We start from the raw sequence: 19,407 nt of genomic DNA, 5'->3' as shown, positions 1-19,407 counted from the left end.
TGGAGCAAGGGAAACATTTCAGAAGTCAGAACATGGAGCATGACATATCCATGTCATTTGGGAGTGGCTCTTGAGTTTGAAGATAGTGGATATGGTTATTATGTAGAAGAAAGTGAAGAAAGCAAAAACATCGCTAATGAGGAATCAGAGAAAAAATACTAGCTGTTATTTTTTTTACCTTATTCATCATATTTTCATTGCCTTTGGATATAGTGAGAGAGAGAGAGAGAGAGAGAGAGAGAGAGAGAGAGAGAGAGAGAGAGAGAGAGAGAGAGAGAGAGAGAGAGAGAGAGAGGGAGGGGGCCTTATCCTCTGTGCGTGTATTTACCTAGTTGTATTGTACAGGGTTTGAGTGGGGCTCATAGTGTCCTGTCTCCATGTCTCCATTTATCCAATTTTTCCTTAAAGTTATGCACATTATGTGCTGTAACAACTTCATTATTCAATGCATTCCACTTCTCCACCGTTCTGTGTGGAAAACTGTATTTTCAAATATCCTTCACATACTGCCTCATCCTGATCTTTACATGACGTCTTGTCCTTCTATCTTCTGTCACCAGCACCAGGTCTTGCTTGTCTATCTTTTTCAATGCCATTGATTATCTTGTACATTATTATTAGATCTCCTTGTTCACTTCTATCTTGTAAGATTGGTAGTCCCATTTCCTTCAGCCGTTCTTCATATTATGTTAAGTCCTTTAGTTCCAGCACCAGCTTTGTAGCAATCTTCTAATTTCATTCTAATCTTATATCTTTTTTAGAGCTTGGAGACCACACCACAGCTGCATATTCCAGCTTTGGACGTATCATGCTTGTGATAATGTTTTTCATCACATCTTTGTTCATGAATTGAAATGCCACTCTTACATTAGTCAATATTTTATATAATAATCCAAATACCTTGCTTATGTGTTTTTTAGGGTTCAGATTTTCCTGTATAATCACTTCCAGATCTTTTTCCTCTTAAATCTTCATTATTTGTTCCTCTCCCATCAAATACTTCCATACCAGTCTTCCTTTGCTCTTTCCCAGTTTCATAATGAAACATTTCTTGGCATTGAACTCCAATTTCCACTTCTTACTCCGCTTATATATTTTATATATATCTTCGTGTAATAGTAACCAGTCCTCCTGGGTTTTGATAACTCATACCAGCTTTGCATCATAAGCAAATAGATTTATGTGAATGTCATTTACACAAATCTAAAACATAATGGAGACTAACACTGACCTTTGAGGCACTCTGAGTATGTATCTCTGATCACAGTTCTCACCTCCCTGTCCTTCAAATAATCCCTTGTCCATTCCGACAAAGTTCCTCACAGTCCTCTTGTGTTCTCTAGTTTCCAAAGTAGTCTTCCATGACTTTATCGAAAGCCTTTTTTATGTCCAGATATACTGTGTTCACCTATCCATCTCTGTTTTCAAGTCCTTCTATTACTCTCGAGAAAAAGCTTAATAAGTTTGACACACATAACTATCTTGTCCTGAACCCAAACTGTCTGTTTGAAATTATTTGTTCTTCTTCCAGACAGCAGGGCGGATGAGTGAACTATGAAATAAAATATCGTCTATATATACGTAGACCCTACCAACTTTCATCCATACATCTATATATAGTTTCCCCGCAAATGGGTACACCTGATTGACATCTATATATAGATTCTGCCACAATACTGAACAATCAAGTCTTTATATAGATTCTACTGCAAAACTGAATAAGTGACATCTATGTATAGACCCTGCCACAAAACTGAACAAACAATTGAATCTACACTCAACCCCCAGCTATCGTGAGTACGTAATTAGTCCCTTAATATCGCTGCGATAGCTAAACCCGCGATAGACATTGTTAAGAAATAATAGGAAAAAATAAAATTGGTTCTGGCAGGCCAGAGTAGCAACACAATTCAATGAATTAGCACCTTGTTTTCCTCTCATCTTACCATGATTTATTGATACTGTTCACATTTCAATATACTTAAGTAAATACAGACATGAAATGCACAAAAACAAACAACAAAACAAAACAAAATAAACAAGTTTACCTTCGTGTGTTGATTTGTAGGTGGGAGGGGGGAGGGGGCTCCGAGCCGTTGGTGGTGGCTACTGGTTTCCACCACCCCTCCAATGACTCAGATCATTCATGAAGCCATGAAATTCCTCATCACTGTCTTCATCAAAGAGAGAGCTCGAAGAGGAGGGTTGAGGATTGTCAGCAGGCTGGGAAGGTTGTTTTCATTGCAGATAATCTGAGATTTTACGCTGCCTGAGATTGTTTACATGAGCGCGGTACATCTCCTCAAAAGGGAACAGAGCCTGGGTTATGGCTGCAATCTTGCCCTCATTATTGATAAGAGTGTCTTGCTCCAAGATGTGACGAATTTGAAGTCCATATTCAAGCAGCTTCTTTATTTCACTGATTGGCAGTCCTTTCTTTTCAACACCAGCTGTCTCCTCTTCTCCTCAGGACTGGCTTCATCACACAAGGCATCCTCATTCAACATTTCTTGTGCACTGGGTGCATTGGGTCGTAACATTTCTAGGATGTCGTCGTCGGTAGTTTCAGCAAAACTAGAGCCAGGAATATGATGAGCCTCCAATGCAGCTGCCTCCACCTCTGCTGCTACTTTTTGTGGCTCGCCTGCTACCTTTACTTTCCTGTCCTCAGGCATGCACTGGAGCAGATTACGCCATGCATGGTTGATTGTAGCAGGAGTAACGTCATTCCAGCACAATACTATTAAGTCAACAGCAGCCTTGACACTAAAACTTTTCCAATATTGTAGCACACAGCACTCTGATTCATTATCTCCCACTAGCTCTTCCTCCTCATTTTCACTTTCACTTTCAACCAGTTTCTGGAGAACAGTGGCATCTTTGGTGGCTGCCCGCATCATTTGAAACTGCCGGCGAGAAAAGGCAGCTTTAACCACTGAAATTGCTTCCTGATCAAGTGGTTGCATTAGTGATGTGGTGTTAGGAGGCAAAAACTCCACCTGAACATTGGGATGCACATCTGCAAGGAGTGTTGAGTGGCCAGGTGCATTATCCAAAATGAGGAGAATGTTGAAACGGATGTTATTTCTCTTGCAGTAGTCCTCGACCTCAGTAATGAAACAATCCTTAAGCCAGTCAAGACCAAGCTTGGCTGACACATATCCCTTTGCAGAACTAAGCCAGTGCACATTTAACTTGTTCATATCTTGACCCCTGTAAGCCCTGGGATGTTTGGCACGATGAACAACTGTGGGCTTGAGTCTGCAACTTCCTGAAGCATTCGTAGGCAGTAGTAAGATGAAGCGTTCCTTAATTGCCTTTCTTCCATGTACACGGGCAGATCTTGAAGAAATAAATGTGCGATGTGGCATACTTTTCCAATAAAAGTTGGTCTCATCCATGTTGAAAATTTGATCAGGAGTGTATTGTCCGTCCTCAATTACATGGCGCAGTTGTTCTGGGTATTGCCTGGCTGAATCCAAGTCTGCACTTGCAGTTTCTCCAGAAATCTTGATGTTTTTTATCTCATGTCGAGCAAGAATCTGTCAAACCATCCTTTAGATGCAAAAAATACTGGCGGTTGTTTAATGCCCCACTTTGCTGCCACTCCTTTATAAATTTCCTTTTCTGTATCCACAGCCAAATTTCGTTTTGCCATGCGGTCAAAGTATTTGCTGAGGAGCTGCTCAGTCTTGAAAAGGACATGATTTGAACTTCGCACAGCATTATGTTCAGCAGTATCACTTGCAAGGTTCATATGTGCCTTAATGTGGTCCTTCTTGAGGTAAATATGTCTCACTGTAGACTTGTTGATACCAAATTTAGTGCCCACTGAACTTTTACTTTGTCCACTTTCAATCAATTTCACTATCTCATATTTCACTGCATATGTAAGGTTCTTCCTCTTCTTAATTTCTTTCCCAGGTGCCGCTGTAGTCTTTCGCTGGATCAGGTTGGGTAGTAGGGATCTCCCTGGGTGGCCAGGAGGGGGAGTAGAGGCCATTGTCCGGATATAGTAGACACGTGACCTTGAGGATCACCACGACATGCGCCACGCAGTCTACTGTGTCGGGGGAGCAGAGGAGCGGGGAAGCGGGAGTGTGCTGGCCAATCACAGCCTAATGCGTCACTCAAATTCAGCCAATCAGCAAGTCAGATGATATGATGTAGCCTTCACGTCAACATCCGGGATAAAGAGTGATTCATGGCTTGCGATAGCTCCACTAGGATCCACATTAGCAATGTAAGAGTGTTTTTTTATGTTCCCGCGATAGCTTTGAACCGCGTTAGCGAAACTTGCTATAGCTGGGGGTTGAGTGTATATGAAAGTGTTATTTGTGTTTAATTGGTGATAATATATGTCAATATACAGGCAACCCCCGTTTAACGAAGGGGTTACGTTCCTAAAAAACACTTCGTTAAGCGAACCGATTATAACAAGTTTAACCCCTGATTTGAACTTCCATTGAGAGTAAGCAAAGCGAGAGTGCATCATAGTACAGTAAAAGGTTTAATGTAAGTAAGAATTATGAAGTTAAACATTTAGGTAGTTTAACTTAAGTCATTATAATGTACACTAATGTATGTATGTATGTAACTTTATAATGTTGATGATCTTAACTTTATGAAGGGAGGGAGAGTGAAACGGGAAAGACACTAACCGGCAACCTGTGGAATGTACTGCATACAAAACTTATGTACCACATTTCCACAAGGCTTTCCATTTTATCCATTGTAGAGTCAAGAGTTCAGGTGGTTCTTTTAGCTTGCAAGGAAGATACGGTCTCATCAGCCTCATTAATAGAGTCTGCTGACTTGAAAATAGAGACAGTCAAGATAGTGGCCAGCACTGCTATAGTTTTCTGGCCTCTCTCATGTCTGTGAATAATATCTAGCTTCATTTGGAGAGTAAGAGACTTCCTGGTCTTCTTACAAACACTAGGCCAATTGCAGGGTGTTTTGGTGGTAAGTTGAACTAGGGAAGACAAGCTGCTGCTGAGGCTGTTATGTTTTGACTGGGGAGTGAGTGTTGCGCTTGTTGTCCACGTGAAGCTTGATCTTGATCTTGATCTTTATTCTATAGGTGTCCCAGGATTTTTCCTGAGGCAGGCCTTAGTACCAGCAGCTCCTGGTGTATTCAAAAGCCTGTCAGCTTGAGTGATATGGTGGGGCTTTTAAATTTGGAAAAAAATTACCTGGATAAAACTTCGTTAAAGCGAGTTTGATGTTCGTTAAACGAGCAGATGGTAGTAAAATTAAACCTTCGTTGTAGCGAAATTTCGTTGTGTGAACCTTCGTTAAACGGGGGTTGCCTGTATTTGTATGAATATTTTAGTTACTCACATCCAGAACTTGTGACCTGTATGTAATTTACTTCCACTTTTCTTCATATTTCATATCATTTTTACAAACGTACAGTGGAGACTCAATACTCAAACTTTTCAATAGTCAAACACAAAAGTTCAACTTAATACATACTCGAAAAAATACCTAATGGTTGAACGTCTGTCCACATGGCTGTAAACAACGGGTCTCTCCCTTCCCGCCGCCTCACGCACCCCACTGGGCCACCGCAGCCAGTTGATCCTTCGCTGTCATCAGAATAACATTGTCCTGCGCTTTCTCTTCGGTGTTTTTTTAGCATTTAGAAGCTTACATTGGCACTGAAGAGACTTGTTAGTGGTGAGAATAAGCCTACAAGAAAGAATGTAGTGACAACCATCGAAAAGAAAAAGGAGATTATTGATAAATACGAGAATGGAGGAAGAATAACCGATCTTGCAACTGAGTACTGTAATGGCTAAATCTACAGTAGCCACAATACTGAAGAAGACAAAGCTCATTAAAAGAGCTGATGTGGCAATTGGTGTGAAAAGGCAATTTAAGCGACCTGCGGCAGTGGAAGAAATGGAAAAGTTGCTGATTGGATAAACCAAAGGCAGATGGCTGGTGATTCTTTGTCAGAGGGCATAACTTGTGGGAAGGTTAGGCTGCTGCATCGTGATCTTATTTCTGATACTACATCTGACTCCAATGATGATTTTAAAGCAATTAAAGGGTGGTTTGGGAATTTCAAGAAAAGAACTGGAATTCATTCTGCTGTGAGGCAGCAAGGCCACAAGTGCTGACAGAGTTGCCGCTGAGTAATTTGTGCCTGAATTTAAGAAATTTGTGGATAAGGAGCGCTTAAGCCCACAACGGATCTTTAATTGTGATGAAACTGGCCTGTTTTGGAAAAATAAAAAAATACCAAACATGATCTATATATAAAAAAGGAAGAGAAGTTTTTGTCAGGACACAAGCCTATGAAAGACAGGCTAATCCTGCTTCTATGTGTCAGTGCTAGTAGCGACTGCAAAATTAAACCGCTGCCCTTTTCTAAACTTGGGTTTGGCAATGGCTGGAACGAATTACCTGATTTATAGGTATCAATAGTCAAACTTTTTAATACTCGAATGGTCATTTGGAATTAATTAAGTTCGAGTATTGAGTCTCCACTGTACTTGTTTTGTACCTATTCATTTTAAAATAACGTTACTGGTGTGTGGTACTGTTCTTTCTCTTTCATATGATAGGCTAATAATAAAAAAGTTCAAATAATGCAAAAATTTCCAGTATTAGCTTATGTGCACAACACATCCACCAACAACACGGCACAAGCGGTGACTGGCCTTGATAGGGTATGTTGACCAGTATTTGGGTAGTTGAGATGCAAAATAATGATTAATTTTATTAAATTTGTTACTTGTAAGGAATCGTCTATATATAGACCATGCTACAACTTAGTGCAGTAAAATAAGAACAAGCATCTATATATAGATGATCCGACAAAAAGTCCTGTTTTCAAAACGTTTATATATAGATCCTCCGATGGGAAGGGATTAACCCATTTTTTTTTTTTATTATTATTATTTCACACAAATCCTCCATAACACTTGTAAGTGACACCAGTCTGTAATTTAACCCCTAGCCGGCGGCAGTGGACGTTGGCTGTCTCCTAAAATGTGAATCGTCTATATATAGCTTCTGCCGCCTACTGGTGTGCAGCATAAATTTAGTTACACCGCATTTTGTTACGTTTTGACAGCATCTTTATATAGACTCTACCGCAATTTCGCGCCGTGTTTACAAGTTTCTCAAATCAAACTTTAGGCTTTAAAGTGAAATTTCTTTATATGTTTACTAGGATAATGGAGTCACTCACACCCACATTAAAAAATGTGTCCAGGACTTGTGACCTGTATGTGGTTTCCCTCCACCCTCCCAATTTTTTTTGTTTTTGTTTTTTGCTTTTTCAGTTATGTGATGGTTTCTCTCTTACTAACTCATCATCTAAATCATGCGCTAGAATCAGCTGTAAATCCTCATCAGTGATTCTCCTCCTTGTAGGAAGCATGGTTGTGCCTAAAATTCCCAAATATGTCCAAGAAATAATACTATATTGGTGGAATGACAGGCAGACAGGAGCACTCCACCCTGCCTGAAAGCTGGGAACAGAGTGTGGTATGAGTGTGAGAAGTCACGTACACCAAGGCCACTCTTGAGTTGCCAGTTATCATTTTTGTGGCTCGGGGGCACTCACACGTGGCCGTCTATATATAGTCGATGCTTAGAAATACAAGGGATAAATTTTGGAGACGAGTCTATATATAGTCACCCCGCAAATTTTTGATACAATCAGGACCGTCTATATATAGTTCCACCGCCGGCTAAGGGTTAATGATTCAGTTGCCTTTCCTCCTTTAAATATCTGTATTACACTGACTCTCTTCCATTCTAGTGAAACTTTCTCTTCATTTAGTGAACTTGTAATTATTTCCCAAACTGGATCTAACAGTTGCTCTTTACATTCTTTTAGCACCCAGCAAGATACACCATCCAGCCCCATTCCTTTTCTGCCATCCAAATTACAGTAAGTGCTCGTTATACGGTTCATATGCATTCCTGAAAACCTTACTGCAAATCGAAATTACCGTATACCCAACCCATTATAACATGTAATAATAGATGATGTGTTCCAGCACGTCGAAAGTCACTCCTAGACATGAAAATACATGAAAATAGTCATATAAAAAATGTAAAGTACTGCACAAAAGAAATAAACAGAAAATGTTTTCATTTACCTTTAACTCGTCATGTATTCTATCAGATGATGTCCCTCCCAAGGCTAAGGGACAGTACGGATTTGAGCCCTTACTCATAATATCCACAAAAAAAAACACACTGTAAGGACTTCATTTATGTTCAGTGAGAAACGGAGAAAGAGAATGATTGTTGTGGTGGCCATGCGGCATGGTGGTGCTAATGTATGGTGTAAACAAAACACGAGCGGATACCATATGTGAATTTTTCTTAACGTAAATAGAATCAAGGGTAATAATTACCAAACACTGTAACTGTGAATTTACCGGATAACGAAGTGCCGTATAAGGAGAACTTACTGTATCTGATAATCTTCCAATATCCTCTTTTGTGCACTGTGATTTCCTGTAATCCTTGGCAATACAATGTCCTATTTGGTTCTGTGAAATCTTCTTCTACAGTGAACACAGTTTTGAAGCTATCATTCATCATTTCACACATTTCCTTCTTTGCCTGGTATGTCTTTACTCCTTCAATTATTTTTTTTATTGTTTCTTTGTTCTTCATCTTACCATTTATAAATTTTTAGAAAAGCTTGGGTTCATCTTCGCTTTTACACACTACATCTTTCTCAAAGTTTCTTTCTTCCTCTCTCCTTACTCTAATATATTAATTTCTTGCATCCTTATACTACTGTCTGTTATTGTCATTTCTCCTCTTTATGAGTTTCTTCTAAGCTTTATCTTTTGCCTTTTCAGCTTCTGTGTATTTAGCATTGTATTTTTTTCTTAACTCTATAAAAAGGTATGTATTTCATTACTCCTTCATTATATTTCTGTATGAATCTTTCATATTTCCTTTGTATTGTCCTTCCGTATATAATGTTTCTCCATTCCATATCAGCATAAAATTTCCTTAATTTTTCAAACTCTGCTTTTGCATAATTTAACTTCTCTTTTTTGCTGTCATCTCTGTATCTTATCCCATCCTCCTCCTGTATTTCCAGCTCTAATGTCACATGATCCCTTCTTCCCATTACACTTAGGTATTGTATGCTGGGAGGAGGCTCTGGCTTCTTTTATGAGCAATGATGGTTCTTCTTCCCCCCTGTACCTTGTTGACTCCTCCACCAACTAGTCCACTGTATTACCCATAGTTGATTGTAACACCTCCTCACTCCATTGTCCAGCATTATCCATTACCTTATTCTCCCTCAAGTTTATTTTTTTACAGTTTAAGTCTCCAATTAATAGCATTTTTCCATCTCTTTTTATTACATTACCTAAGCACTTAATCACCTCTCTGCATATCTTTATGTATGTCAGTTCCCCATGTATTTGTATTAGGTGGATCATATGTAACTATGATTTTTCTTTTATTAATTCCTGTTTTGATTGTTACTCCCATTACTTCCACCTTGTCCTCACCATATTGCACATTCTCCACACATATATTTTCACGAACCATTATTAGCACTCCTCTTCCCCCTTTACCCTTTCTGTCTCTCCTCCAGCTATTATATCCCTCCTCTTTAAAATTAACATGGATCTCTGCTTTTTAGTTTTGTTTCAACGATGCACATCTGGCTTTCTTCTCTCTCAAATAATCCCTAACCTCCAACACACAGGATAACAACCCATCTATATTAGTATAAATCACTCTTTATTTCTTGCCTCTCCATGACCTCCTCCTTCCGCAGATACCACTTCTTTAGTCTCATCTAAAACCCTCTAGTAGAAATACTATTTTCGATTTCCATCCTTTTCTCGTTTTATTTCCTTAGCTTAATTTCTTAGTACTTTCTCTTTTTCCTTTTTGTCCAGGTTCATATCTCTTTTTATCCATATATATTTATGTTCAGTATCATCAGCCAGCCTTGTCAAAATTTCCTCCACTGCCACCTGCAATCTCATTCTCAATTTCATTGGTCTCCTACCCCTTTCATTAAATATTCCCAACCTACTTACTTCCTCCACCTCCTGGTCCGACTCCTGTGTGCTGTTCTAGATCTGTTTGATAATTATAGTTCTGGCCAATTCTCTCTCTTCACGCTCTCTCATGAACTTGTTAAGATATTTTTTTCCTTCATCCCAAACATCAAGAAACATTTCCTCTTATCCACTGTATCTCTCACTAGATCTTTCTCCTTAATTACTTATATAACAGTGTCTTGTTTTTTCCTGAATCTGTCTCTTTACTACTTCTGAAATATTTATTTTCACACTTCCTGTTCCTGTTTCCATGTAATTCCTTTAGCTTGTTTTCACCCATTCCATTTTCTATCCTATTTCTGTAGGCTCCTTAATGAGTCTTCGTAGTTGTGACACATAGCTTTTAGTATATAATTTTGTTTTTTCATCTCCTATACTTCCTCCTTTAATCCCTGATTGATTACACTGACTTCCTCACATTCGACTAATCTCTCCATTTTTCCATCTATACGGCAACCAAATTTTTTTCATCATGGACACAAGAGAACCCTATCTCCTCCTAACCCACCCTGCAAATAAGCCTAGACCAGTCTCCAACACCTGTATTTACCTAGTTGTATAGTACAGGATTTGAGCAGGGGTCATAGTGTCCTGTCTCCATATCTCCATTTATCTAGTTTTTCTTTAAAGTTATGCACACTATATGCTGTAACAATTCCATTACCCTAAGCATTCCATTTTTCCACCATTCTGTGTGGAAAACTGTATTTTCCAATATCGTTCACACACTGCCTCATCCTGATCTTTTCATGTCCTCTTGTCCTTCCATCTTCTTCTGTCAAGAGCACCAGGTCTTCTTTGTCTATCTTTTCAATATCATTTACTATCTTATAAATTGTTACTAGGTCCTCGCGTTCTCTTCTATATTGTAAGGTTGGCAGTCCCATTTCCTTCAGTCGTTCTTCATATGTAAGGTTCTTTAATTCCGGCACCATTTTTGTAGCTATATTCTGTATCCTTTCAAATTTTCTTATATCCTTTTAAGAGCTCGGAGACCATGCCTCGAAATCCTCTTCTGGGGAGAGAACCAAAAATGTCCCCAGGTCAGACGCCCCTCTTGATAACGACCACAAATGCCTTGACACCTCCCTCAACTTTTTCTACATTAACTTCTGCAACATTTGTGGTCTTAGATCTAATGTTCAATCTGTAGAACACCAACTCTCCTCTACTAAACCTCATCTTCTTTTCCTCACTGAAATGCAGCTGTCTGAGGCAACTGACAGTAGCCCCTTCTATGTTCCCTCCTACTTTCTCAATTCTCATTTTCATTCCAAAGCTGGATGTTGCGTTTATGTACACAACGACTTAACTTGCTCTCATGCCAACGCTCTTGAATCTTCTGAGCTTTCCACCATCTGGCTTCGACTTAACAGTCACTCTCAAACTACATTCATCTGTGCTGTTTATCTCTCCCCTAACTCTTCTGACTGTAGTAAATTCTTCGACTACTTAACTTCCAAAGTGGAGCACATTCTGTCCTTCTACCCTTTTGAAGAGATTTCCATCCTTGAAGATTTCAATGTTCACCACCAGCTTTGGCTTTCATCTTCCTTCACTGACCATCCTGGTGAACTAGCCTTCAACTTTGCTATCCTCCATGACCTAGAGCAACTGGTGCAACACCCTACTCGTATTCCTGACCGTCTTGGAGACACGCCCAACATTCTTGATCTCTTCCTCACCTCTAATCCTTCTGCTTATGCTATCACCTTTTCATCTCTGTTGGGCTCCTCCAATCACAATCTCATTTCTGAATCTTGTCCTATTTCTCCAATCCCTCCACAGGATCCCCCAAAGCGAAGGTGCCTCTGGCATTTTGACTCTGCCATCTTTGTGCTGAATGCATAACGGAGGTGATAGTGTCTGGCATGGAGGCGTACATTCCTCATTCTTTATCTCAACCTAAACCTTCTAAACTATGGTTTAACTCAGCCTGTTCTCGTGGTATACATGATGAGAGGTTGCCCACAAAAGATACTTGAGTCTTCCATCTCCTGAATCTCGCACACTTTATATATATCTGTACCGAGTAGCAGTACTGGATGGGGATTATTACCCAATATGAGGGTATTTATTTAGTCCAAATCCTCATCTTCTCTTCATATATGTAGCTAGGAATTCTTATATAGGGAGTCCCTGTAGGGGGGAGAAGAGGGATGACGTGCGCAATTATCATGGCCGCTGCCTTATAAGGTGAGGAGCGTGGTGGTGTCGTCCCAGACTCGGCCAAGACACCGTGCTTTAAACACGTGTCATCCTGCGCTCTGTCCTTCACCCACCTCTGTGTGGATTTTTTGTACGCCCATCAGGCTTAGGTATTAGTCAAATAAAGTTAGGTTTCCCATTGTCCCGTGTTTTTAGCTTTGCCTTTTCACTGTCCTCTCCTTAGCGGCAACAGGTGTCTGTTGCCCGGTTGTCAGATTGTCTTTCCTCTCACACCTACGGAGGATCCGCCTCAGTGAGCGTGCTTTTGGGGTGAATTAACACCGTCCGGCCCCTTAGAGTGGTTTGGCAGGACAATCTGACATTAGGTAACTCCTCCTGACCACCTCCCACTTGTGTCCTGCTCCTCCTGCAGGAGGGGGGTGTACCCCCCTCCATGCCTGACGGACCTTCCTGCCCTCCCCCCGTAAGGGGGAGGGAGGACACTGATCGACGACCCCGACTGCCAGACTGTCTATTGACCCTCTAAAGCGACGTATGTGACTCTACATTCCAAGACGAACACCCGCCTGTCTACTGTTAATTCTTTTATAATAAAGAAGGTCATTGACTGTAACATAGGAAATGTCGTTAATGTGAAAAAACTTGCTAGTGGTGATCTACTTGTTCAGACACTTAACGTAAATCAAGTTAAATCATTGTTGAAGCTCCGGTTCATTCATGACATCGAGATCGAGGCTTCGATTCCAGTGTCCATGAACTCGTGTCGGGGAGTCGCTTCCCACCGCGATTTTGTGGATATGGAACCGACCGAGATCGTCGATTGCATGACTGATCAGGATGTCATTGAGGCTCGGAAAATTACTAAAATGGTTGACGGTACAAGAAGGAGCACAGCATCAGTCATTCTCACCTTCAGTGCTGCTAAGTTGCCAGAGAGGATTCATGTAGGGTACGAGTCGGTTCCCGTTCGTCCCTACATTCCGAATCCTCTCCGTTGTTTCAAGTGCCAGCTTTATGGTCACCATGGTAACGCTTGTCGGTCTTCCCACGCTTACTGCGGTAGATGCGCAGGAGAGGGCCACTCTGTGGAGCAGTGCACATCCTTGGTAGAGAAGTGCCGTAATTGTGAAGGTGCTCACTCCACTTTTTCACGCGATTGTCCCGCGTGGAAAGTGGAGAAAGAGGTCTGCACGGTTAAGGCTACTGAAGGATCTCTTACTATGAAGCAAGGATGCGAGTGAAGCAGACGCAGGCCGCGCCTGCTTCAAACGTCTCCTACGCTTCAACAGTAAGGGCTCCACCTAAGATGTGTACTGTTGCTATCCAGACTGACCTCAGCGACCTGCTGCCTGCTCCATCTACCACCACTGATTCCCCTTCAACCTCTGCCTCATCATCTGCTAAATCTACTACTACTACTACTAAAACCTCTACTCCTATAACTTCCTCTGCTCCATACCTGTCTGCTATTTCTCGTACTCCCAGTAAGGGTGAGAAGACAGACAAGTCTAATAAATTAAATTTAACAAAGCTTGAACGTCAACGCCCTTCTCATGTCGTCGCCGCTCCCGCGCCGTCGAGAAGGAGTTCACACGCTCGCTCCCTCTCGACGAGCTCCGGGGAGTTAACAATTGATGAATCGATGGATGTCACCATTAGTAAGGGCCGGGAGAGGTCCCCCGGCAGCGCCTCTGAGCGCAAAAGGACTAAGAAAACGGCCGCCACCACAACTCTTAAGCCATAATGTTCAAGGTGTTACAGTGGAATTGCAGAAGTATTCGGAATAAAGATCCATATTTGTCACTTTTAGTGAACATACACAGGCCGTCCGTTATTTGTCTACAAGAGACGAGACTACAGGATCAGCCTGATCCTGCAGTGCTAAAACACTACCATCCGTATAGAAGATATGAGGGACACGGCGTTGCTATATACATACACAAAACACTGACACAAACAGAAGTGACGTTGAATACACCTCTGGAAGCGGTCGCGTGCAGGGTGAGATTCAACGACACGTATCTGGCTATCTGTTCCTCTACTTGCCTCCCAATACCTCCATTGTTGATGATGACATTACATCTCTTATTAGCCAGCTTCCGGGCAACAGGCTAGTTGTTGGCGACTTTAACGCCCATCATCAACAATGGGGAAGTGAGAGGTCAAGTGTACGTGGGGAGCAGATAGTAAACATTTTATTACAGACAAACCTCTGTCTTCTGAACGATGGAAGTGCGACTCGTGTAGATGATCGGACTGGTAACGCGTCTGCCATTGATCTGTCGTTGCTCTCGCCAGGTATACTCCTGACTTCTCCTGGGAAGTCATCGACGACTCCACGGAAGTGACCATCTGCCCATCTGCATCTCTTATGTACGCGACATCCCGCCCACCCCCCGCCCTCCCAAGTTTAACTTCAAGAGAGCAGACTGGGCAACCTTCCGTGGGGTTGCCGACGTGGATATATCTGGCGAGGACGTTGACACGATGGTCAGCAACGCAACACAATCCATATTACACGCCGCTGAGGCTTGTATTCCGAAGACTTCTGCAGTTTACACTAAGCATGGAGTCTCATGGTGGACAACGGATTGCCGACAAGCACTTCGTGAGCGCAATAGACGATACAGGTACTTCAGCCAGCAGCCCAGTCAAGCTAATTTCATAGCCTATAAAAGGCAAGGGCTCAGGCAAGGAAAGTCATCCGTAATGCAAAGAAAGACTCATTCAGACAATTCATATCATCTATTAACCGCACCACTCCTCTCTCCAAAGTATGGCAAACAATAAATATCTTAAATAACAGAAAACCATATATTCCTATCACCACCCTTAAAATAAATGATATTATAATTGATAACAAAACAGAAATAGCAAATGCCATAGCCCACCAATTCCATCAGGCCAGCAGCACAACTTACTATGACCCTACCTTCCTTCCAAGGAAGGAGGCTGCAGAACTCACTGTCCCAAACTTTGCCACAGGAGGCGTAAACTCAGACTACAACACAGAGTTTACGTTGGATGAACTCCTCTTTGCCCTGAAATCCTGTAAAGGCTCCAGTCCTGGTCCAGACAATATTTCATATATCATGTTACAAAATCTCGGCCACCACTCCCTTTCAAAATTATTAACGCTCTACAATAGAATATGGACCACCTACACTTTCCCTCAGTCTTGGCACTTCGCCCACACAATCCCAATCCCCAAAAAGACTGGACGCCTTACGGACCCCAGTGCGTTTCGTCCTATTGCGCTCACGAGCTGTCTATGTAAGGTCATGGAACGTATGGTAAAGCGAAGGCTACTTTTTGTTTTAGAAGCGAAGGGTCTGTTAGGTGATCAGCAGTCGGGCTTTCGGAAGTACCGAAGCACGATGGATCACCTAACACACCTGGAGCATTGCATTTCAGAGGCTTTTGCCAAAAAGAATTCATGATAGGGTGTTTTAGACATCCACAAAGCCTTCGACATGACATGGCGACACGGCATCCTCATGAAACTCTACGCTCATGGCTTCAGAGGTAACTTGCCCATTTTTGTTTATAATTTTCTTCAGGACAGAACATTCTCTGTCAAGCTTCCTGGTAACGTAATCTCGGACGTTTTCGTCCAGGAGAACGGGTGCCGCAGGGTAGTGTTCTTAGTCCCATTTTATTTTGTATAATGATTAATGATATTCTGTCAACAACTCCCGTCCCAAGGAATCTTAAATACTCATTGTACGCCGACGATTGTGCGTTATGGCACTCCTCGCCTAACGCACAATTCTCAGCGGGCGGATTCAGGATGCTCTTGATTCCGTCCAGCATTGGGCCTCATTATGGGGATTTAAGTTTTCAGTTGCTAAGTGTATCGGTGTTGTTTTCACTAGACGTAACGTACCTGATTTGCAAATAACTCTTCAAGGCCAACCGATACCGTTTCAAAATTCAGTCAAGTTCTTGGGTCTGCATTTTGATAGCAGACTCAATTGGAAGACTCATGTTAATGAATTGCTCATTCGTTGTCGTAAAAGATCAATGTCCTCAAATACCTTTCTGGTACTTCATGGGGAGCAGACAGAAAATCTTTATTAATGGTGTACAAGTCCTTAATTCGTTCTCATTTAGACTATGGCTCACTGGTGTATGGGTCTGCGTCGGAACCAACACTGAGGAGATTGGATGTACTGCAGAATGAATGTGTGCGAATGTGTCTTGGAGCCCTGCGCTGCACTCGTGTGGCGCGGATGGAGGTTGAGGCCAATACACCACCGCTACAACTACGTCGCGACGCCCTCCTTTTATCTCATGGGATAAAAGCGGCTCGGAAAGCTCCCTCGGTAACACAGCAAACAAGATTATATGGCAGCACCACCACCTCCACAATGCGGTCCGCCGTCCAGTCTCAGTCAGACTACACACGCTCTGCCAGCAAACGGGCGTGAGACTGGACGATGCGGACCAGCTCGTGCTGCCCACCCTTCCCCATGGAAACTTCCCACCACCACCTTCAACATCAACTGGCTTCAGGGGAAGAAGGCTGTGGTTACCGAGGTGGAGCTCCAACACCACTTCCGAGCCCTCGTCGCTGGCCTCCTCCATCCCTACATCTCTACACAGACGGCTCCAAGACAGGTGAATGTGTGGGCGCAAGTGTATGGTCGTGTGAATGTGCCCTCAGGTTCCGGCTGCCTACCCATACATCGGTTTTTCTGCTGAAATTTTTGCTATTGACAAAGCCATAGATTATGCTTTAAATTCAATTCATAATTCAATTGTCATTTTTCGGACTCTATGTCAGCCCTTCAGGCAATAGAGTCCGGCCGCACGGATACAAATGAAATCCAGGGCAACATCATTAATAAGCTGAATTCATGTCATAAATCCTTCTCACTGGTTTGGGTGCCTGGACATTCCAATATACGCGGGAATGAACAGGCTGACATGCTAGCTCGGTCTGCTGCTGAGCTCGAGGGAGCGTGGAACCTCCGTCGGGATCTGCAGTCATGTCTCTCAGTTGTTAAATCATCAGCAAAACTCCTGTGGCAGAGTCACTGGGACAACCTCCACCTCCACACCACCAAACCTATCCTGGGCGAGTGGGCCTCCTCCAATCGCCCCACAAGGCGGGAGGAGGTGGTCCTCGCACGCCTCAGGATGGGATGCACCCTCCCACCCACATGCTCCCCTACATAGCCAACGCCTTCCCACCACAGTGTTCCAGCTGTAATGTCACTCTCTGTCGAGCACATCCTGCTTCACTGTGTGCGTTATCGTGAGGAGAGGCGGCCCTTGGCGGCGTATTGCCGGGGTCGCGGCCTCCCGCTAACGCAAACCACCCTCCTGGGTGATGAACACCCGGATGTGGTCGATAGACTGATGATTTACCTGACTGAGGCCAATTTAATCAGAGAGTTGTGATTTATGTGTATATATTATGTTATTTATTCTATGTATTTATTCTATATATTTATGTAAATAAAAGTATGAAAGTGTGTATGTTTCCAATTTTGCGTGATGTAATGTGAATGTTTTCCCTTCATGTATATATGCAATACGTAGTGATACTACGTAGCCACCCTGTGTGATTGTGATTTATCCTCCCTCCCCATGCCCTGACAAAGGACAATAGTTTTGAGATAGGTATAGGATCCTGTGTGAATGAAGCGTGCATGAGGATATGTGAAGTCACTTAATGTTAAGATTTAAAAAATAAACAAAAATATATAAATAAATAAAGCCACAAAAAAACTGTATATATGTTAAAACAAAACAAAACAAAAAAAAAAAAAAAAAAAAAAAAAAATTTATTTTAAAAGAATTAAAAAAAAAAAAGTTAAAAAATAAATAAAGGGCCTAATACCCAAGACAGGGTGATGGCCAAAAAAAAAAAAAAAAAAAAAAAAAGGTGTCGTCCCAGACCATCACTCGCTCTCGTCTCGAGCACCGCCCCTGTGGAACCCTCTGCCACTTCCACCACAGCAGGCCCAACCAGGCAGAGAGAGAGAGAGAGAAGCAGGACCCTGCGAGGGTCAGGCCGCCATTTTTACCTCTCGGGACGCCACCACACACACCCTCACGCCTTCTCACCTACAGCTGAGTTACTCACGGTTTCCCCCCCCCCCATAGGTCTCCCATAATATAGGTAGGATAGGTAAGAAGTTACATGACTGTGATGGGTCGTTGTTGAATTAAAGGGTCTATTTTGTTAAGTTTTGCATGTTCATCCCTCCCCCTTGGATTCGTTACATCTTTCTTTTCTTTTCTTACTAGGCCTAAGCCTCACTTAGGCCCAGTACAAGAGACTGAGCCTCACGAAGGTTCAGTATATATCTTTGCCTGGAATCATGCCAAGTCTGTTCTTCAACTTGCCAAACACTCCTTCATAAATAGAAAACAAACTCAAACTCCCCTCAAGACTTCTGCTATCTAGCCAAAAACATCTCAAATAACTTCACTTCTTCATCTTTCCCTCCTTTATTTCATCCTGATGGCACCACTGCCATCTCTTCTGTCTCTAAAGCTGAACTCTTCTCCCAAACCTTTGCTCACAACTCTACCTTGGATAATTCTGGACTTGTTCCTCCCTCTCCTCCTCCTTCTGACTATTTCATGTCTACAATTAAAATTCTTCGTAACAATGCTTTCCATGCCCTCGCTGGCTTAAACACTTGGAAGGCTTATGGTCCTGATGGGGTACCTCCTATTGTTATCAAAAACTGTGCTTCCGTGCTTGCACCTTGCCTGGCCAAACTCTTCCAACTTTGTCTGTCGACTTCTACCTTTCCTTCCTGCTGGAAGTTTGCCTACATTCAGCCTGTTCCTAAAGAGGGTGACCGTTCCAATCCCTCAAACTACCGTCCTATAGCTTTAATCTCTTGCTTGTCTAAAGTTTTTTAATCTATCCTGAATAGGAAGATTCCCAAACATCTGTCACTTCACAATCTTCTGTCAGCTTGCCAGTATGGCTTCTGTCAAGGTTGCTCTACTGGTGATCTTCTGGCTTTCCTTACTGAGTCTTGGTCGTCTTCTTTTAGAGATTTCTTTGAAACTTTTGATATAGCGTTAGACATAACAAAAGCTTTTGATAGAGTCTGGCATAAAGCTTTGATTTCCAAACTGCCCTCCTACAGCTTCTATCCTTCTTTCTGCAACTTTATCTCAAGTTTCCTTTCTGACC

At 42.2% G+C, this 19,407-nt stretch overlaps 1 protein-coding gene across 1 annotated transcript in view; it reads right to left on the bottom strand.

The window, feature by feature from the left end:
• Window positions 1–19,407, bottom strand: part of LOC123499074 (tubulin-specific chaperone D-like) — a 563,551-nt gene that overhangs the window by 226,631 nt on the left and 317,513 nt on the right. The window lies entirely within an intron of this gene.

This window comes from Portunus trituberculatus, chromosome 49 (assembly GCF_017591435.1).
Source record: "Portunus trituberculatus isolate SZX2019 chromosome 49, ASM1759143v1, whole genome shotgun sequence".
NCBI lineage: Eukaryota > Metazoa > Arthropoda > Malacostraca > Decapoda > Portunidae > Portunus > Portunus trituberculatus.
The sequence above is the reverse complement of the archived record's forward strand: the minus strand, read 5'-3'. Positions and strand labels throughout refer to the sequence as shown.